Source organism: Protopterus annectens, chromosome 6.part1 (genome assembly GCF_019279795.1).
Source record: "Protopterus annectens isolate FY-2018-M chromosome 6.part1, PAN1.0, whole genome shotgun sequence".
NCBI classification, from domain to species: Eukaryota; Metazoa; Chordata; order Ceratodontiformes; family Protopteridae; genus Protopterus; species Protopterus annectens.
The window spans coordinates 546140488-546163170 of record NC_056738.1 but is presented as its reverse complement, the minus strand read 5'-3'; positions in this window follow the sequence as shown (position 1 = coordinate 546163170).

Sequence of the window (22683 nt, the reverse complement as noted above, 5' to 3'; positions counted from 1 at the left end):
ATCTTGGGTGAAGGTAGAATGCTGCTTAGGGCTAGGGACATACCTGCCTGGGACACATAATCTGAGAGTTCAATCATGTCTCTCTTCATATAGTCCAGGGAGGTATGTCTCAAATTATTCACTCCAGCATGTACTATGACATAGTCATAACAGTAACTGTTGATAGGTGCATGCATGATTTGATGGATCCTGGCACCTGACAGGCAGCGGACCGTGATCTTCTCTTTGCCCAGCCTGGTGAGGGAGACATCTGTGTGTCTCACTATGGAATCTCCTATGACAAGGACATTTGGTTTTGAGGTGTTCTGCCTTAGAGGCTTATTCACTGAGACACTGGCATGTGTGTTGTTATATGTAGTAGATAGTGGTCATGATCTAGTATGTGTAAGTTGTTTGCAATTGGGAGGTCTCTAGTCTTTTGGTAGGCTCTTAGTGAATACCTCCACATATGTGTGTTTATGTGTTGTGAATTTATCTTGTGTGGGTGGAGAGGTATGTGTGCTGACAACACACAGACTGTATTTGTTTACTGTAGGAGCAAATGGCTATCAGTATACATGAGGCAATTACTATAGTGCCTCAGGATGCCCATTTCAATCAGGCTGGTTGGAGAAATGTTAGGAAATTGACTGTCCATTGTAGCAGGTTAAACCATAAATACTGGTAGTAGGTGAGCACATTAGATCAGCTTTTGTTTTAGGGTTAGCAAAGGGATTTATTCTACTGAGGTTTAGGGATTAAAAAGTGTGGCAATGCTGCTCAGTGCTCAGCTGAGTTGCCCGCAGTGCAGCAGGGAAGCCTGGGTGGATTCTACTGACTGTTCTCTAGGGAAAAAGTTGACTCTAGGTGTTTGCATCTATAAAGGGGACCACTAACCACCTTTGTGTGGTGCACAGCTATGAGCAAATGTGAGGCTTAAATACAAGCACAGCCTTATTCCAGCAATCCCCACCTCAGATGGGTCTTGAGCCACACACTTCTACCACAAGGGTGCAGGGAAACCCTTTTAATGTAAGACTGCTGGTTTTGGTGCTCGAATGATATCAGACAATCTAGATTTGGCAAGTTAGAATGCAGCCTATGCTATTTAAGGCAGCACTAGCAATGATACAAATTGCTGAATGAAGCAGTCACTGCAACAAAAAACAGAAAAATGAAGTGGCAGTTCAAAAATACAGTTTGCAAAGTGCAATACAGGCTTAAATTATACTTATTTTAGAAGATTTCAGTGGATGCCTTGGATTTCTGTTCAGATGCACTCCAGACCTCTGGCTAAGAACACCAACCTCTGAGCAGCTCCAGTAAACTGTGTAGACCACAAACTTTCCTAATGTAAAATAACTGGTTTGGAGTCCAAGTACTTAAATCAGAACAAAGACACTTAGAATAACAGCCACAGTAAGCCTTCACAAGCAGTTCCCAGCTCAGAATGGTGGAGGCTACCCACTCCACCCACAAGAGTGTAGACCACAGACCTTCTTAATGTAAAATAACTGGCCTGAAGCTGAAGTGCTTAAACCAGAACTTAAACACTTTTAGAATAACAGACAAAATAAGTCTTCAACTAGCAATTCCCAACTGAGAAGGATTTAAGGTACCTCTCCTGTCACAAGAGTGTAGACCACAAACCTTCCTTATGTAAAATAACTAGTTTGAAGGCCAAGTGCTTAAATCAAAACTAAGAGGCTTAAAATAACAATTACAATGTAATCAGGCTACTAACAAGCAGTAATAAATGTGGCAGAATAAGTACAAGCAGCAAAAAGCAAAATAAAGTAATAAAGTAGGAAGAAGCACAGATAGAGTAAAAGCAGCTGAATAAAGTGCATTTTTGAAAGTAAGTGGGAAGGCAAGAAGCAGAAGATAATTCAAGTTTAAGAGACTACGGGGTGGGCCTCCTCAACTCATCTCTCCGTACTCAGTAGAATGAGCTAATGAGATGGGACTGGGAAGAGTGTCCAAAATCAGATTTATAGTAGAAACGGGCGACTCAAAAGCCACCAAGTTTGAAAGTACAACAACAGTTGGTAAGATGGGCAGAAAAATTAAATGGAGACTGAGATCAGCAATAGTCACAATGAGCACAGCAAGCAAGCAAGCCAAACAAGCACTCCACCTAAATAAAGATACCTTCAACTATTGCTAGTTAAATGAGGAATTCTATTTCTCAGCTCCTCCCACTAAATAGTTGGACGTTATTCACCGTCTGCAAAGGAATTCTTTTCTAACTGAACCTAGCCAAGACCTCATAAAACTCCAAACGAACATAAACAAATGAAAACAAAACAAATGCAATATAAAAAGATAAAAAAATAGAAGTAACCAAACCTTAAATGAAAAACTTAAATTCAAAATCAAATGCAGACAGATTTCAGCAATAGTCAGGCAGAGAACAGCAAGTAAGCCACACAAGCACTCCAGCTAAATCCTGATGTTCTGTATTACCTAAGAATATGCCATTCACATTTTCTTCCAGGCATAGATTAACATCAGACACAGACTTACTTGCAGGAAATGTTAACAGTACTAGCATGCACTTCTTGATCAGCCTCATTAAGAGTTTGTTGTTTTTCTTCAGCAGTAATTCCCTAATGCACAGTGCTGCTAGCTTGTGTTAAAGTCACAAGTTGGCTTAAATTCTGTATAAAATGTTGAATTAACAAAGTTAAATCACTCACTGCACCATGAAGTTCGTCCTGATTTCCCACAGATGCCTGGGTGCTTTCACTGATGGAACCTTGGAATGGCATGGCTTAATTCAATGTAAAACACAAAAATCCACAAAACAAATGATGAGGCAGGCCCAGTGCAACAAATCAATAACCACTTTTAGCAGGAAATGCAGTGTAATACCCAAGGACCAAACAGCAATATTTTTTCTTTTACTAAAAGGACTTCAATGTTTAAATAATCAGATTTAGTGCTTTCATCTAACCTAGACATCATCATAACCTGTAGTAAATCATCCACCACTTCCTTTTATCAGTTCATCAATCAAACAACTGAACATTTAAAGGTACATGTACAAAATCCAAAAACTGGGCAGGCAGTGGACAACAATTTGCTGAGTTTATTATACACCTAGAATGTATAAAAAGATATTATGTACTCACCATAATGTTACATCTGTGTTGTCCATTTTTATTCTTCCTTAACAGCTGGGTTCAAATCTGACCCTCAAATCCAACTCAGCTGTTATTTTAGCTCGTGGCCAACAAAAACTCTTGTACTCCTCCCTTACCCATAATGCATCAACCTCTAACATACCTCAGATCTTGTTTGCTGGTTGACATAAAGTATGAAGTACTAATATAAATTCCTGTCAGAAGAAGCCATATCTAGAGCGCAACATGAAGGACACTGGTATCCTTATAAACTCTTATTCTTCCAGAAATCAGTTGAGAAAAGGTTGGGGGTTAGTAGGTGGCGAGTTGAGGAAGAATGAAAATGGACAACACAGATGTAATGTTATGGTGAGTACTTAACTTCTTTTCTGATGCTGTCAACTTTCATTCATTCCTCAATTGTTAGGACAGCCAAAAGCTGTTCTTCCCCTTAATACCAGATCCAGTTTGTAATGAGTAATAAAGGTATAAGGCTTGGCTCAAGTTGCAGCTGCTTATATGTCGTCCGTGGAAGCCCGGTACAGAAACAATGAAGAAGTAGCCATGGACCTATTTGAATGGGCTCTTAAAGGTTTTGGTAAGGACAGACCCTATTTACTTTAGACAAATGATATAGAAATCTGTCAGACATCTGGCTAAAGTTACCTTTGCAATGATTTACCCAAAATAGAATCTGCAAAGGAGACAAATAATTGAAATGTCTTCATAATTTCTTTTGTTCTATGTAAGTAGAAACGTGATTGTCTGTGAACATCCAATAAGTTCAACATATACTCACCTTTATTTGCAAATTTAGGAAAGAAAACTGGCAGATTAATGGGCTGGTTGATGTTAGATTCTGACACACCTTAGGAAGGAAAGGATTGGTTCATAATGTCACTCTATCCCTGAGAAAAATCAAGTAGGGAGGTTTAGAAGACAATACTTAAAATGTTGAAATCCTAGCAGAGGTGATGACTATCAAAAAGATAGTCTTACAGGTCAGAAACTTTAAATCACATTTTGCTGCTGGTTTAAAAGGGGAATGAATAAGAGCCTGTAGTACCAAATTTAAGTTGCATGGAGGAGTTGGATCTTTATTAGGAGGTCTCTAAAGAAGGGTACCTCTCAAGAAGGCCTTACAAGGTTTAGGGTAGAATTCTCAAGTTCAATGTGAAAATTAAAGATGGCTGCTAACTGAACTCTAATAGTAGAGGAGATAGCGCCTTCATTGAAAATTGTTGCCAAAAATTCAAGGACACTTCGAACAGGGTTTGAAAAAGGGTCAGTATGTTTCTGATGCACCCAAAAAAAACAACCTCTTCCATTTATTTCTGCAAAGTTTTCTTGTAGAAGCTTTATGGGAAGATAGCAGTATATGATGGACAGGGAACGAGAGCATAAGTTGAGTGGATGTTAACAAAGTGGAGAAACCACACTGTCAGCTTTAGGTTTGAGATATCTGGGAGATCAATATCTGTCAGGTGAGATAGGAGGTCTTGAACTGGAACTAGAATCCAAAGTGGGTAAATTATATGAGGCTAAAAAAAGGGGAACCAAATCTGTCAGGGCCAGAAAGGAGTAATGAGGATGACCTAACACTTCAACTAGAAGGCTTTCTGCAGAAATTTGGGGATCAATGGAGTTGGAAGATACACATAGAGGAGACCAGGGGGACAATTGTGTAGCAAAGCATCTTTCTGTGATTCTCCTGGTGGAGGAATTAGGGCTAAGAAGCTGCTGCACTTGTTGTTTAAGGGAGATGCAAAGACATCACAGTAAGGCTGGCTCCACTGGTTAAAAATCATTTCTGCCACCTTTATGTTAAGAGACTACTTGTGAGGTAGTAAAATGGACTTGCTCAATTTGTGTGATATCATTTTGCACTTCACTGGAATGTGCATTGCTATAAAAAAAATGGTTGGATAAGATCGCCCATTGCCACACACTTATGGCTTCTCGACACAAAGGGTAAGACCTGGTTCCTCCTTGTTTGTTGATGTACCAAACCAATGACATATTGAATCACAATGGTCCCGAAAAGGAATGCTTGCAATGCTAAGAGCACTACTTTCATTTCCAGAACATTGATATGCATGTTGGCCTGTTCGGGCAACAATGTGCCTTGGACTATTTTCCCCAGGAAGTACCCCACCCACTCAATCTGGGAAGTGTCCATGGTCACTAAGGGTTTGGGCAGAGGGAGAATGAAAGGACGGCCTTGTAATCCACCACCACAGGTATCTCCTGCATGCACGACTGATTCTTATTTGGGCTGATATGTGTTGGTAAAGAATAGATCATTGTTTCGCTAACATCCATTGAGAAATTCTCATGTAAAATCTTACTAGGGGAATTAGGAATATAGCAGCCAACACTGATGCCAAGGCTTGTAGAATTAATCAGGCTGAGATTGTGGTACTGTAAATTATTTTTCTGACCTGAAATCTTATTGCTTGTACACTTGAGAGGGGAAGAGAAGCTGTCACTGAAACCATGCTGAAATTTGCTCTTATGAATTCCAGTTTTTGAGATGGTTCTAACAGAGATTTGTTGTAATTTATGGTTATCCCCAGATGGGAGCAAGTCTGAATTACTTGATCTCATACTCTTATCAGTAGATGCCTGGTCAGGGTGGTAATGAGCCAGTTGTCCAGGTATGGAAACACTCAGAATGCCTGTAGCCTGAAGTGAGCTGCAACCACTGCCATGCATTTGGTGAACACCCTGGGGGCTGTGGTGAGGCCAAAGGGCAGTGCTCTGAACTGGTAATGACTGGCTCACAGCTGGAACTGTAGATACCTTCTGGATTGTCTGTTCATTTTATGTGATAGCACTCATCCTGAAGGTCTATTGAGCACATCCAGTCATCCTTGCAAAAAAGGGCAGAATGGACTGAACCATGACCATCCAGAAATGTGTGTGTCAAACTGATTTGTTCAAGTTGCTGAAATCCAAAATTGGTCTCCAGTTCCCTGTTTTCTTTGGCACTAAAAGCAATCTTGAGTAGCTTCCAGATTCTGTCTGAACTGGTGGCACCTCTTGGATGACTCTTTTTTTTCTAGCAGCTTCTATTTTTCTAGTGCTGCTGCATTCCTTTGATTGGGTGGGAGATCGGGAAATTTGCATACAAATGGAGGTGGAAGGAAAAGGGAATTATAAGGGAAAAGGGAAATAATCCTCTGCACTCACGTATCTTTTGTGATATCCAGCCAGGCTCTCTGGAGCAGGAATAATCGACACCTGATTGCCTCCAGAAGGGGACAATCAGTCCTACTTTCAGAGGCCCTGATAGGGTCTGTCAGAGAAGGAATATCTAGATCCCTGGGTCTGCAAGCCTCCTCTGCCATGTGGGTGGTGTCTTCCATTTGAGTTTTCCCCTCTGCCCCTGGGGGAACCATTTCCATGTGACTCTTGGAAAAGATCCTGTGACTTTCTGAACCAAGTCTTTTGACCACCTCATTGATTCCTCAAGATGGTTCTTTGAGAGGTCAAAAAACGTATGCCCATTGCAGAGAAAGTCTTTCCATCTTTTTCACATCTGGAGAGTGTGTTCTTTACTTTAGTGCCAAACAAAGAACTGCCATCAAAGGATGCATTGATAAATGAGGACTTCAAGTCTCTGCAAGATCACACAAGCACATCCAGGCATGCTTCCTGACAGAAATGCCTGAACCCACTGCCCTAGAGGTTCCTTCAGCTGCATGAGAGATAAGCCTCATGGACAAATTAGAAATAAATTGTAGGTTAGCCAACTGTGAGACCACAGAAGTCTGAATCTCAGCACTAGTGGCCCCCAAAAGGGAATTTGACAGTTTCTTTATCAAGTCCCTTTGTAGTCTCGTAATGTGTGCCAGGTAGTTCAGCAACCTGAGGGCAAAAGTCACTGAAACATACATATGGTTCCCCAGTCTGTCCAACACTCTAGACCCCCTGTTAGGAGGATGGACAGAGGAACTCTGCTCAGCAAGTTCCTTCATGGTGGCAGCTACCATGACCATAGCCTCTATGTGCACTCCCTTGCTCCAAAATTCCCTTCCTTCAGGTAGTGCCAGAATCTGATCTGGTCTTTTGGGGACTGGCTCAACTGTGTCAGGCTCCTGCCATGCCCACCTAGAGAACACGTCAATGAGCTCATTAGTGGGTGGAGTTACCCAGGAGGTAGACAGGTCAGCTTCAAAGGCCTCCAGGAATATGGATTCTTCTGGAGAAGGGTTATCACAGGATCAACCACCCCTCTGCTTAAGGATTTCAAGAATGCCTACAAGAGAGACATCTTTGGGTGGTAACCTTGGGGACCATCCCCTTCATCAAAATAAGTATCTTCAGTGACTGACTCCTGAGGGGGCTGTAAGTGCCTCCACTTGCACCTCCTCTTGCTAGGGACTTCCTCAGTGAGGTGCTCCAGAGAAGTGTCTGAAAAGATAGATATACCCTGCTGGGTAACCTGGAGACTTTAGGCTGGCTGTCCCTGTGGCATAGAATGATGGGGTTTAAGACATCGAGACACACAAGATCCAGAGGGAAGATCCGAGGGGTAGGATCTGTCTCTCCTGCTGAAGCAGAAAACACTCTCTTCACCACCTAAAGGCTAAGTGCTCCTGGCGGAAGGAAGCCAATGGTGCTGAGAAGCCATGCTTCTGCTCCATCGGCTCCCACTGCCCTGAAGGCAGTCTACCTGAGCTGGAGATCAGAGCCGTGCTGTCCAATGCCAAGGCTCTGAGGGGAAGAGATGTCTCTGAAAACTTCTGAGTTGATTCTAACACCTTAGATCCAACAGGGGCACTTTGGCTCCAAGAGTCATCTGGTTCTGAATACGTCAGAGCCAGTGTACTCAGAGAGAGCTTTGCAGGTGAAGATACCAACATCTTCAGATCTGAACCAGACAGATCCAGAAGGCTCAGATCCAGGGACTCCAAAATGACAGGTTGAATTGGAGAAGGAGCTGATATTGTTGAAGTAGTAGAAACACAGGTTTCCTGAACCAAAGAGGTAGAAGCCAGAAGAACACCCATCTGTATCTGCACCGACAGAAAATTCCTCATCATACTGTCCACATCAGCCTCAGTCAGACTTCTCAAAGAATGAGAGAAAGCCACCAATGGAGACCTAGAGTGCTGGTGTGATTCTAGGAAAAAGGAAGGTACTCTAGAGGGCACGGGTCTAAAGGTGGGGAATACCTTGTCCTAGGCAAAGGCCTCAGATCTGAAGAGCTGGGATCCAAGGAAGACTTTGTTGACTCCGACACTTGCTGGGCAGGAGCAATTTTCAGATCTGACCTATGCTTTTTCTTTGGTAGTTCCAAAGTAGGATCCAACAATGGAGCCAAGGACCCTGAAGGCCTCAAAGACTTACATGAAGGCTCCCTTGTCTTGGGTTTGGGGGACTGAGCCCCAGGAATAGCTTCTGAAAAGGAATAGGGAAGTAATCCTTTAAGTATTAATTTGTTCTTTCTATCTGGCACTGTTCACAGATTAAAAGCTTTGCAGATAGAATAGTCTATCTGAAGATGGTCTGGGCACAAACAGTAGACACATAAAACATCAGTGTCTGATAAAGGCAACTTGTGCCCATATTTCTGGCATTTGTTAAAGCCAGAAGGGCCTTTTTCAGACATTCTAAAGATACTAAAAGAGAATAAATATATAAGATTTTGTTTACTATTATAAATAGAAATATAGAAAAACAGAAAAGTAGAAATATTACCAATAATGGTAATTTAAACTACACTAAGAACAGTGTAAAACTGAAAATGAAATACCAACTACAGTAAACTAGACTGCACAAGAAAGTGTAAAAATGGAGGATTTGTAAATAGAAAAACTGTTAAAACTTAAAGAGAGCAAAAAAGGAGAAATAACCTTACCTTAAATGTTAAATGCTTGAGGCGGCCACATCCAAAAGCAAATGCGGCGAACCAGCTCTGGGGTATGTTAGGGACTGGTGCATTATGGGTAAATGAGAACCTCAAGAGGTTTTGGTGGCCACGAGCTAAAATAATGACTAAGCTGGATCCTAGGGTTAGATCCAAACCCAGTTGTTGAGGAATAAATGAAAATTGACAACATCAAATCACATTTTTATGCTTCACATACTGTACTAATAATGACTATCAACATTTTGAATTTGTAATTGGACAGAGGTGTGATAGATGTGTTGACTTCAAGAATATATAGAATACCAACCTACAGCAGTACTTCATTTCTATATTATATCACCTTTAACCTCATGCATCAGAAAAAGGGTATTGTTAAAAATTAATTTGTTAGTGCCTGTAGAATCACCTCTGATGATGAATGTTTTCAGACTGAGGTTATTAATTGAGATGTTCCTATTGAAGGGTTACCCACAAGACTTAACTGAACAGAAAAAATATGAAATAGTGGAAAAAGTCAGACAAAATACACGCCAAATATTAAATATGGCATGTTTAACTTTTTATTTATAATGGTGAAGCAATAATAAATGAAATAACACATATCCAAAATTATTTTTAATGGACTACACTACTGACATAATTCCAAACTTTTGGTGGATGTTAAAAGATGCAAACCTGAATTAGCCTCTCGCAATACTCCTAACAATAGGACTAATGGTAGTATAGTTAACAATGACTCTGGTATGCTCGAGGTCATTACATCGCTAACGGAAAATGATAATGCAGCGAATGTAGACACTGCGTCAGCAGGAAGCATTCAGCCTTCAAGTGAAATAGTTCTGAGCGTGATACCAAAGAAGGGATCTGTCCATGCACCTTTGTTACAGCAACTCCCTTTTTTATTAACACAGAAAAATGTCGGGAGATCCAGGTCAGAAAGCAGAGAGAGGAAAAAGAGAAAGGTAACTTAGGAACCTCAATGAGCTTAGATGAATCGATTTCGTTGGTAATTAATATATCCGATTATGAGCTGACAGCTACCCATAAGAGTGTTCTGCAAAGAGGCTTGAGCTTTATACCCTCAATACGTTCTGACCTGAGTGAGTTAGTGACAGACTTAAGGTGCTTTGGTAGGAACGTTACGTTGAAGTGTCTTTTTGACAATGAAAATACTGGTACAAACTATACATCATCTGTGTTGAAAAAAACAAGTTCCTTTGTCCCCAGCAATCATCCCACTATGGAGATGTTCTTACGGTTATGTGAGAATGAGGTGTTTGAACGGAGGTCAAAAGGAAAAAATAAACACTATTACAATTTAACACAGGATGAGTTTCAGGCATTAAAAGAATTGCAAACAATGAAAGAAGTTATTTTCAGGCCAGCTGACAAAGGAGGAGCTTTAATAGTGATGAATTCAACACAGTATGCCCAGAAAATGCAGGATATGTTAAGCCATAGTAATACATACCACAAAATCGAGAAGTATCAAGTAGACAGATTGATTTCCTCAATAAAGAATGTTCTATATGACAAATTAATGACTAGAGCAATTGATAAAAATCTATATGACTTTCTTGAAATGGTATATCCAACTACACCTGTTATCAAAGGGTTGCCTAAGATTCATAAGAACAGTGTTGACCCCCCTCTGAGACTGATAGTTTGGGGAGAGGAGCCCAATTCAATCTATGTGGAAACTGAACTCAAGAAGTTGTTGCCTTTCGCACATACTGTCTTGAGGGACACTGGTCAGCTGCTGGAGAGACTGTATGAAAGAATGGAGCAAGAAAGCTCCATAGACTACCTCATTTTGGTGACGATGGACGTCAACAATTTATTCACTTGCATACCCAACGATATAGGAATAGAAGCAGTAAGGGACTTTGCCTCTCATTTTGAAGTAAACATGGATGTGAACCTAGTATGCAGCTTCCTGGAGTTGGTCCTGGAGAGCAATGTGTTCCTCTATGGTGAGAGCTACTATTGGCAGAAATGGGGGATAGCCATGGGCACCCCCTGTGCAAACAGCTATGCCAATATAGTCCTAGCTGAATGGGAAAGGCAATGGGAAATGGATACGAAAAATGAATGGAAGGAATGCATCATCTTTTACAATAGATTTGTGGATGATGTTATATTCCTATAGAAGGGCAGTATGCAACACCTAAATGATTTTGTCAACTATTTAACAAGTACGACTAGCTTTCTAAGATTCGAAGTGAAAACATCAGCAAATGAGATTGAGTTCTTAGATGTGAGAATTTCAATGAATAAAAGCAAAGGAATCGGCACCACTATATTCAGGAAACCAAACTGGAGGAACCATATGCTATACTACAATAGCATGCACCCGAGACATGTTTTTCAAAATATTGTTGAAAATCAAGTGATCAGGATATCCAAGCTCTGTACTGACGATGATGATTTTCTGCAGGAACAAGACAAACTATTACAGAATTTTGCTTCAAGAGCTATAATGAAAAACAATTAGTCATGAGTAAAGGCAAAGTAATGTCCATTCGATACAACAAAGGGCAACCGTACTACTCGAAACGGAAGCAGAGTGATGTGAAGAAAAGTGGGAACAGCAACAGTCTCAGATGCATGATGACCTACAGCACTGACTCCTTTGATGTCCGTGAAACCATCAAGAAATTTTGGCCAGTCTTAACTGCTGACAATAAAATTGAGAATTGTAAGGGAAACACCTAAGTTTGGTTATAAAAACAAGAAGAACTTAAAGGATTTATTGTGCAACTATGACGGAATACCTAACAAGCAGAGTACAGAAGGAAGAAATAGGTTAGGAACTTGGAAATGTGGCTTTTGCAAAGCTTGCAGCCACATTAAATGTTCCAACAGTTTTGTTCATCCGGTAACTAACAAATGCTATAAGTACTCTGGTTTTGCTAACTGCAACACCAAGAATGTTATATACGTTGGCACTTGTAATTTGTGCCAAGCCTATTATGTAGGAAAGACCAATAGAAAGTTTAAGGAACGGATACTTCGCCATCTGCTAGACATCAAGAATAAAGTGGTAACCAATGCCCTATATGGACATGTGTATGAAAATCCAGGGCATTCATTTAGCTTTATTGTTATCTCAAATGTGACTACTAACCTTCATGGAGGAGACATTGTCAACAAAACTGAAAAGGAAGAAAGCAAATGGATCATGAACCTCAGAGCTAATTTATTTCCAGGGCTCAACAGAGTAGTTCCTATTAAACCTATTTTGAAAGAGAGAAGCCTAATTAAGAAAAAAAATGGAGGCTTAATGAAGGCGTGCATCTGATTGCTGTATGTGATTGGTTGAGCAATTAAGGATCTTTACTTAACAGCAGTAAGTCAGGTCTACACACTAGGATCTGAAGAAGGTTTTTTAACTGAAAGCGCTTATCCTGTTTGACCTGCAACCTGAATAGCACAATTTGTGCTTTTTATTTCTTTGTTTTATTAAAGCCTACATTTTAACAGAATTTCTCAGTGAACTTTTCATTGTGGTGGAAGCCTTTTTTTCATTTCACTATTTTTGCCTAAAAATGTAGGAGGTGCATCTGATTTTGTGCATACAAGGAGGAGCAATTTTAAGAACTTCTTTAAGAGACAAAGTATAACACAGAGGGGTAACTTTCAGCAAACATATAAATGAGGTGGGTGTCTACACTGCAGTTTCATTAATACAAAAGAAATAGACACCATCATGCTTACTATAAGAAAAAGGAGAAAACATGGCAGATATAACTGTAATCCAGGTTGTGTAAGATACCTTTCCTATTGTGAATCTTGTTTGTCTTTCCATACTGGTAAACACGAAAGTTATGTACTTACCACAACGTTAGATCCGTGTTGTCTCATTTTTGTACGGTTCAAACGTATAGGTTGTCGGATTTGACCATGGCTCCGACTTCGAAGCTTCTTCAGATCCAGAGCTCTGACTCCGCCCCTACCCCTAATTCCCCAGACTCTACCTTATATGCCCAGATCATGTTTGCACCACATTTTTTTGATATATGAAAAACATACTACATAAAATGAACGATCCTAAGGAAAAAAAAAAAACTAATTTAGACGGTCCCGAGATGTTGAGGAATGGTAGGTACAGTCTCACATGACTGTGCACAGACAGGGGATTAATGTCCACTCAATAATGTTGAGGCCATAGGTGAAAATTTGGAAGGGATAGGAGAGAGGGAGTTTGAACCGAACGAAAATCAGACAACATGGACCTAACAGTATGGTCAGTTCATAACTTTCATATCCAATGTTTTCTATTTTCGTCCATTTCAAACAGATGGGACAGATTCCCAAGCTGCCAAACTGGGTGGTATCAAGGAAGGACATTCCTAAGTATGATGGAACCAAAGGAGGAACATGATCTGCATTGAGTGCCCAGCTTATAATGAGATACAATGGTGTGTACTGTAGCTGAGGTGGCCATTGCACAAATGTCATCAGTGGATAGTCCTCTGTTAAAGACTGTCACAGTAGAAACTGCTCTAGTTTAACGGGCTTTTGGGTTACCCATTCAGGGTAAATCTTCTTATTATAGATAAAGCAGATGTAATCTGATAGACATCTGGACAAAGTAATCTTAGTAACTGCCTTTCCTAACTTTGGTTTAGAAAATGAAATGAACAAGTGGTCATCTTTTCTTAATTATTTTATCATGTGTATATAGAATTTGAGCTGCCTGTGCACATCTAACAGAAGCATTAAGTAGTCTCTTTTGTTCAAATACCTGGAAAAAACACAAGCAAGGTTATTGCTTGATTTAGATTAACTTTGGATGCCTTCTTAGGAATAAAGGACATGTTAGTTCTAATGGAAAATATCTTTGTGAAATACAAGATGCGGAGGGTTACATAAAAGGGCCTGTAACTCCAAGATTCATCTGGTTAATGTTACTGCCACTAAGAAAATTGTTTTTCAAAAAACGTTTAGATCTACTGTGGTAGCGAGTTCAAATGGAGCCTACATCAAAGCTTGTAGCATAATGGTGATGTCTATACTTCTCAACTGTACCGAATTGCTCGGAATATATCAGTTTTAAGGGCAAAATACTGGGGTGCCATGAATTCCTGAGTGGCTCCTACAATTCCCGATTTTTCTTTTGCAATTTTATGCTATGGCTGATGTCATCGTGCATTTCTAACATTTCCCGCAGTGTCATCAACATGATGACATCAATTTCATGAGGCAGTGTTTGACTGCCTGTCAGACACTTGAGACTGCTCGGGAGATTTAAAAAAAAAATCCAGTGGTTTACAGCCGCATCCCACCCATGACTTGTAGCACTGTGCAGCAGCCAACCAACAAGGATGTCACATCAACGTGCAACTTCTTGAATCATCTACCTGCCATGGACTGTTTAGATCATGGAGTTGTACTGTATGTCTTGACAGTAGAGCTAGCGCATCTTGTGACAGTTTAAACCTTAAGATACAGGTGAGCATGATGCCTCTCAAGTGAAATATGCTAAAGTTTAATGAGGTTCAGGGACGTGGGGTGGTTGTGGAATTTATATACTAGTCTGCAGTCCACTAAATAAAAGGCATGCATGATTTTAGTAAGGATGGGGCAATTTTACAGAATTCATTTTATGACTTTAAGACATGCTGCTATTAAGCGATATAGATATACCCTAGTTATTAATGTATACTAACATACCTGTATTCTCTTAAACATCTAGTGTTTTTGATCAGTGATTGGGGATCCTTTTTCTGGACCATGGAAGGTAGTTAAGAAGTAATGTGCCAGTACATAGTGACCTAAGGCTTCAGATTTCATTATTAGTAGTTAAAATGGGAGGGGGGATTGAATAAATATGCATTTAGACAACGTTTGTAGTTTTTTTGTTGCATGTGATTTTTGTATTACAGCTTGAGAAAGCACAGCTAGTATATTCTCTTAAACATGCTACCCATACACACTGCATGATGTCCGTCAGGAATGCTGTACTGCACAAGATGTGACAACTGCATTTGTCACACTACTTCAACTTAAAGGGACACAAATACTGACAGCAAAAACCTAAAACAAGGAAGCATCAGTGAGTGCACTGCTCTTACAGCAACACCCTGTGGCTGGCTCAGGTGAAACCTGCAAACTAAGATCAGTGAAAGGAGGGGGCTTAGTGGGCGAATGAGAGTTTGTTGTGAAAACATTTTTAGGAACAGGATCCATATCACTGTTGTTGAGAGAGACAGGACAAATGATGGAACTATCACAGGAATGAACTGTTGTCTTTACTGGTTAGTTACTGAATGAGAGTGCTAAGGAATGGAAAAAAGAAGTTATGTACTCACCATAACGTTCCATCTGAGTAGGTACTTCATTTGTCTGCAACCTGTGGGTATCGGATCTGACCTCGGATCCGAGCCGGCAGCTTTCCAAGCTACAAGATCCGAGCTCCTAGCTCCTCCCCCTACCCATAATCCCCTGCTACATGCTGTATTACAATGAAATATACACCAGGATCTTTATTAAATAAAGCTTTCGGGTCTACACCCTTCATCAGTATAACTTAACATATAAAAAAATCACCATTTAAATAGGAGAACATAAAGTCACATGCTTCAACCCAACCCACCTAACAATAAAAACTTAAAGCTACAATGAATCAATAAATATATGCAAAGTAGCACATAAAAAATCACATCTATAGAGCATATATATTTTTATAAATAAACAATGTTATACTGTTTCATATGAAATCACATGCACCATACTTAAAAATTAATAATTAATAATTAAAATTTAAACTTATAAAACTTCTCTCTGTCTTTTAGCCAGAACAGGCTTTAGACTAACTGAATTATTTAGGCCTGGGGCTACATCAGCTTGAAGTCTAATAATACATTCTAGTTCTTTCAATTCCAACAAATTATTAATGTCACCCTTCCTCAGACCTACCTCTACCTTACAAAGGACCCTAAATCTAAAAGTATGTCCCACACCTTCATCCAATATATGTTTACTTAAGGCATTGGTGGGCAACTTCCTCCTGATTTCAGATCTGTGTTCCACCATTCTCTCCCTCAATTTTCTTATAGTTTTGCCTACATAGAATGAGGTGCAACACACACAAGTAGCCAAATATACTACTCTCTCCTCATTACAAGCAGTAATTGTTCTCATGGTAAATGTCTCATTAGTTATAGGATGTGTAAATGTAGCATCACCTGTATAAATGTCATTGAAACAAAAACAATTATAGCATTTCACTGTTTTAGCCACCCTTCTATCATCTCCATTTTTATTGTGAAAATCCTTGTAGCACAATTTCTGCTTCAAAGCTTCAGAGCTCCTATAGGCGAACCTAGGTTTATCACCTACTATAGACCTAATCTCAGGCATAGCCATTAAAATTGCCTAATTCTTCTCAATTATGCTACAAACACTATGAGAATTTAGGTTATAAGTTGTCAAGTACCTAACAGCAATATTATTACCCAACATCACTTGCCTTGTAGCACTATTCTCACTACAGCCTCGTAATATAGGTTTATACCTGGACTCTCTTTCAATAATTACATCTTTAATTACTTTATTTATAAATTCCTTCGAATAACCACTCTTCTCAAACTCCATTGCCATAGCATTTACCTGCTCTTGAAACACTTCATCCTTTGTATTTAATCTACTCAGCCTAATAAACTGTGCTTTCAACGTTCCTTTGAAAATATGAGGGGCATGCATGCTGTTTTTATTAACATACCTAAGGGCATCAACATCTTTTCTAAACACCTTGGATTGTATTACCTCAGATCAATTTTTGCCCCATCACACATCTCATAACCTCGATAAAGGAATACACCAGATTTAACTTCCTGACAAGAGAATTTCAGGTGACCAGAGATCCCGACAAAGGTTCGGGGGATGGCGGGGGGGGGTCGGTTGCGGACAAATGAAGTACCTACTCAGATGGAACGTTATGGTGAGTACATAACTTCTTTATCTGAAGTAGTTACTTCATTTGCTCTGCAACCTGTGGGACAGAGTCCCCAGCTACCTAGGAACAAACCTGGGTGGCCTTTACGGAAGGATATTCCGAAGCACCGTGGAGCCAAAGGAAGCCCTACCTCTCAAAATCATATCTAGTTTATAATGAGAAATGAACGTATGAGAAGAGGACCAGGTAGCTGCTGAACATATGTCGTCCAAGGGAACCCTGGATCAAAAGGCTGCTGAGGTGGCCATAGACCTTGTAGAATGAGCGTGAATTTCAATAGGAGCTGGTTTGCCTGAAGATATATACCCGTGAATTATGCACTGACAAATCCAATTTGCTACGGTCACTTTGGAAATGGCTCTACCCATGGCTGATTTTGCAAAGGACACAAACAACTGGTCCGACTTGCAAAAATCCTTAGTCCTGTGCAAGTAAAATGCAGTTCCCTGTGTACATCCAGTTTATGCAATTTGTATTCCCCTCTATTCTGAAAATTTGGGAAGAACACGGGTAAATTTATTGATTGATTAATATTTGACTCTGAAGCCACCTTAGGTAAGAAAGACGGGTTAGTCCTGAGGGACACTATATCCTTGTGAAAAATGAGGTAAGGGGGTTTCATACACAGTGCTTGAAGTTCTGAAACCCTCTTGGCCGAAGTAATAGCCACCAAAAAGGCCATTTTCCAAGACAAGAATTTTAATGGAACCGACGCCGCAGGCTCAAAGGGTGGACTTGTCAGGACTTGTAAGACTAAAGCCAAATCCCATGGGGGTACCACAGCTTTCACAGGCGGCTTCAAAAGAAAGATGCCCTGCAAGAAAGTTTTGCATAATTTTGTAGATGCCAAGGACCCTAAGCCATCTCCCACATGAAAATGGGAGATGGCTGCTAACTGCACCTTAACCGTAGAAGCACTTGCTCCCTGCCGAAAAATCAGCGACAGGAAATCCGGGATAGTCGGAATAGGAACTGTAAATGGATCCAGGCCCTTGTCTTTAGCCCAGATGTAGAAACATTTCCATTTACTATTGTAAATTTTTCTGGTAGCCGGCTTATGCACGGCGACCAGTATGGCCTTCACAGGAGATGAGATACCGGGAGTCCTAGCCATCAGTGGAACTGGATCAACCAAGCCGCAAGCTTGAGGTTCGCCAGGTTCGGGGTTTGGTATCCTACAGGATGTGAGATCAGGTCTGGAATGGGATCCAGTATCCATGGAGGAGTCACACTGTGAGACCGCAGATAAGGAAACCAGATCTGGCGAGGCCAGAATGGGGCTATGAGGATAACTCTGCTCCCCAACCGACAGGCTTTCTGTATGAACTTTATCATAAGCGGGAGGGGGGGATAAGCATAAAGGAGATCGGGAGGCCAAGCATGAACTAGAGCATCTCTGTGATTTTCTCCTTCGGGGGGAAGTATTGCGAAGTACTCGCCGCATTTTGTGTTTAATGGAGAAGCAAAAAGATCGCAGCAAGGCCAACCCCATTTGCGGAAGATCTGCTTCGCAACAGATGGATTGAGAGACCACTCGTACGGAGTGAGAATTACTCGACTCAGTTTGTCCGCTAATATGTTGGACCGTCCCCGAATGTGCATTGCCATCAGAAACCGGTTGGTGGATATCGCCCATTCCCAAACTATCATAGCCTCTCGACAAAGGGGGTAAGACCTGGTTCCTCCCTCTTTGTTTATGTACCAGACTACTGACATGTTGTCCATCTGGATTGCAATAGTCCCCACAGGGAGAAGGTCGTGGAGAGCTTGCAACGCTAGAAGCACCGCCCTCACTCATCTCTAGGACATTGATATGCAAAGCGGTCTCTAGGGAAGTCCACGTGCCTTGGACGGTTCTGCCCGAACAATGCCCCCCCGAGGCGAAAAGCATCCGTGGTCAATGTGGCTTGGGGTGGGGGAATCACAAAGGGTCTTCCTTCCCTCAGTTCTCGCACGTGGAGCCATCAAAGAAGGGAGTCCTTGCAAACTTTGCTCAGTGGTATTGGAGTGTTCAACGGGTGGAGTAATAACGACCACTGAACTTGAAGGGTTCACTGCAATACCCTCATCCATAGACGTGCATGAAGGGAGAGACCGATTGCCACTGCAGGACTCTGAAGAAGGGCTAGTACCTGAAATGACAAGCTGCTCAGCCTGCCTGAAGTTAGAGTAGCTCGAGAGATACGGGTATCCAACCTGGCCCCTATGAACTCTAGGACCTAAACGGGGCAAAGAATGGATTTCTGTAGATTCACTGAGATGCCTAGGCTCTGGGCAAGAGTCAGAGCATAATCTCTTGCCACGCAGAGCTGATGCCTGTTGGCGGCGGTAAGGAGCCAGTCGTCTAGGTACGGGAAGACATGAATGCCCTGAAGTCTCAGGTGGGCTGCAACCACTGCCATGACTTCAGTGAACACCCTGGGGGCTGAGGTGAGGCCGAACAGAAGAACCCTGAACTGATAATGACTGGCTCCCAGCTGGAAGTGGAGAAACCTTCTGGATCATCTGTCCATCAATATGTGGTAGTACGCATCCTTGAGGTCTATAGAGCACATCCAGTCATTCTCCCGTAGAAAGGGGAGAATTGATTGGAGGGTGACCATCCGGAATTTTTCCTTGGGAATGAACAGGTTCAGAGTGGAAAGATCTAGAATGGGTCTTAGGTCTCCTGTCTTCTTTGGCACCAAAAAGAACCTGGAGTAATAACCCAATCAAGACTGGTCTGGGGGGACGGGCTGGATGGCTCTTTTTTTCTAGCAACTTCGACACTTCTGAAGCCGCTGCCTCCCTCTGATCGGGTGGTACATCGGGGAGGTGTCTGGTCATGGGGGGAAGGTTTATGAAGGGGATGGAATAACCTCTGGATATGATACGGAGCACCCATCGATCTATCATAATGGACTCCCAATTTGACAGGTGCTCCGTCAAACGCCCCCCAACTGCCTCCAGAGAGGGACAGCCGGGTAAGCCCTCAGGGCTGCTGCGCAGGTCTGTCCGAGAAAGGTTCTCTAGACCCGAAGTTACGCGGTCCCCCTCTGCCTCTGGGCCGGTGCCCACCTTGTCTTCCTCTGCCTCTAGAGGATGAGGGGTCCGAAGCTGGATGGGACTGCTGAGACTTGCGGAACCACAGCTTCTTTTGTCCCCTCTGATTCCTTGAAAAGGATCATTGGGAATTAGAGAAGCGGACTCCGATGGCAGACAGCGTCTACCCGTCCTTCTCGCTTTGGACCAACGTTTCGCGAATGGTCTTGCTGAAAAGCGAAGACCCATCAAAGGACGCATTCGCAAAGGATGCCTTGAAGGGATATGCAAAATCGCAAAGACGGAGCCAGGCGTGACGCTGCAAGATGACCCCGGCTCCGCTGGCCCTAGGGGCTCCTTCCATAGCATGGGAGAGTAGCCGCATGGACGTGTTAGATATGGATTTCAGAGTGGCCATACGAGTCGAAAAAACATTCTTGTCCTCAACCGACATGGACTCCGGGGGGGGGGGGGGCTGCAGCATATCCCTTAATCAAGTCTCGCTGTAGCCTAATGGTATGTGTCATATAGTTCAGCGTCCTTATCGAAAAGGTCACTGAAGCAAACATCCGCTTCCCAATGCGGTCCAGCGCTCGAAATTCCTTATCCGGTGGGTGAACTGAAGAACTCTCCTGTGCGAGTTCTCTCTTGGTGGCAGCCACCACCAACATGGCATCAACAGGAGATCACTTGGCCCAAGACTGTCTATCCGTTGGGGGGCTAAGGACCTTGTTGGGTCGTCTCGGGATTGGCTCCATGGTGTCGGGCTCCTTCCACGCCCTGGTAGTAAATAAATCTACCAGGGTGTCAGCCGGAGGAGACACCCAGGAAGTAGACGGGCCTGCCTCAAATGCCTCCAGGAACACGGATTCATCCAAGGAAGGTTTTTGGGCAGACCACCCCCTCCTCTAATACGCAACATTTCCATGATGTCTCCGAAGGAGACATCTTCGGGGGGGGTGACCTTGGGGACCTTCCCCTTCATCTAAATCTGTGTCGGTGGTGACGGACTCAGGGGAGTCCAGGTGCCTCATTTTACACCTACGTTTACGAGGAAACTCCTCGGTGGGACTGTCTGAAGAGGGCTCGTCAACGGGTTCTTGTTCCTCCAAGGGAACCAGCTGGAGGGCTTGAGCAGGCTGTCCCAATGGTCGGATGACGGAGGATAGACCCACATGCAGCGGGGGTATGGGAGGAACCGAAGCCCGAACCGGGGACCTGGAGGACCTCGACATTACCCTCTCCACTACCTCAAAAGCCGAAGGAGAACTACTCTCGCCAGGCTCCGAAAGTAATCTCCTCGGCTCTGAGGTAGGGATCGGGGTTGGGGCCGATGCAGTCGGAGCCGAGAGAGAGGTATGCTCCGAACCCAGCGGAGCTAAAGACACACCAACTCCCACGGATCCGATTCTCAGCCCTCAGCCCCGAGAACTTGGATCCGACACGCTCAAGGGCACAGTCGGCGTCGAAGAGACCGGAGCTATTGGCGCCGACAAATCCCCGGCTCCGAAAGGGCCCGGATCCGATGAATCCTAGACCCGAAAATGAGTCGGAGAAGGAGTGATCGGAGCAAAAATGGGGGCCGCACTCCCCCCCCCCCAGAGGGGGGGAGGCAAGAGCACCCCCATCTGCATTTAGGTCTGTATGAATCGACGCATCATCAGATCCATGTCCGTGTCGGTGAGGCTTCTGGTCGACCTAGAAGAAGTCGTCGAGGCGGGCCAGGAGGGCCACCTCGACGACCTCGAGGGAGACCGATACTCCTCCTCCAGCTCCGCGAAAAACATGGAGAACGGTGCTGAGAGGGGGAGGATCCGGAGACCCTTGAGGGAGACTTAGCCAGCTTAGATGGCGGGGCTGAGGTTGAGTTTCAGCCCGCCTTTTCTGAGACTTGTGCCCTTCCTTGTCCTTGTGCCTCTTCTCTTTGGAGGAAGAGGCACCAGAGTCCCCCGAGCTCAAACCCAAAGAGGGAGGAGTCCCCGGTTGAGCAGGGGGCGCAGAAGGCACCGGGACTGCCGAGGCAGCCTGAGCCTGTGCGGGAGTGGAAGAAGAAGCCGATTCCTGGGGAAGCAAGCCCGCCAGGATCAGCTTATTCTTCCTGTCCCTAAGTGCCCGAGGGTTAAAGGCCGCACATATTGGGCAGGCCGTAGATAAATGGGCCCCCCCCAGGCAAAAAACACACTGAGTGTGGCCATCAGCCGGAGAAAGCTTATGGCCACACTCAGTACACTTTGATAAAATGGCTTTGGGCCCTTCAGCCATTTTGACTAAACACTCACACACGCACACCCAAACACTAAGGAGGGAGGGGTGTCACACAGAAAACACTAACTCTAAAAAATAATGAGTATCTAAATTATGACTAAAAGAACCCAGAGATACTACTCACACGTACACTAAAAAATATAATCTTCCCAGTTGAGAAAAAAAAAGTTTAAGAAAGGTAACAATCTCACCAAAAGCCAAGGAGCTCTTCAAAGGTAGCTGCTTCAACTGCGACAAAAAACGATCTGAGGTAATACAGCATGTAGCAGGGGATTATGGGTAGGGGGTAGGAGCTAAGAGCTCGGATCTTGTAGCTTGGATCCGAGGTCGGATCCGATACCCACAGGTTGCAGAGCAAATGAAGTAACTACTTCAGATCATTTAAGATTATTGATGACACTAGGCAATGGTATTGCTGTGTCTATATATGTAAAGATCATATGTAGATGTTGTTA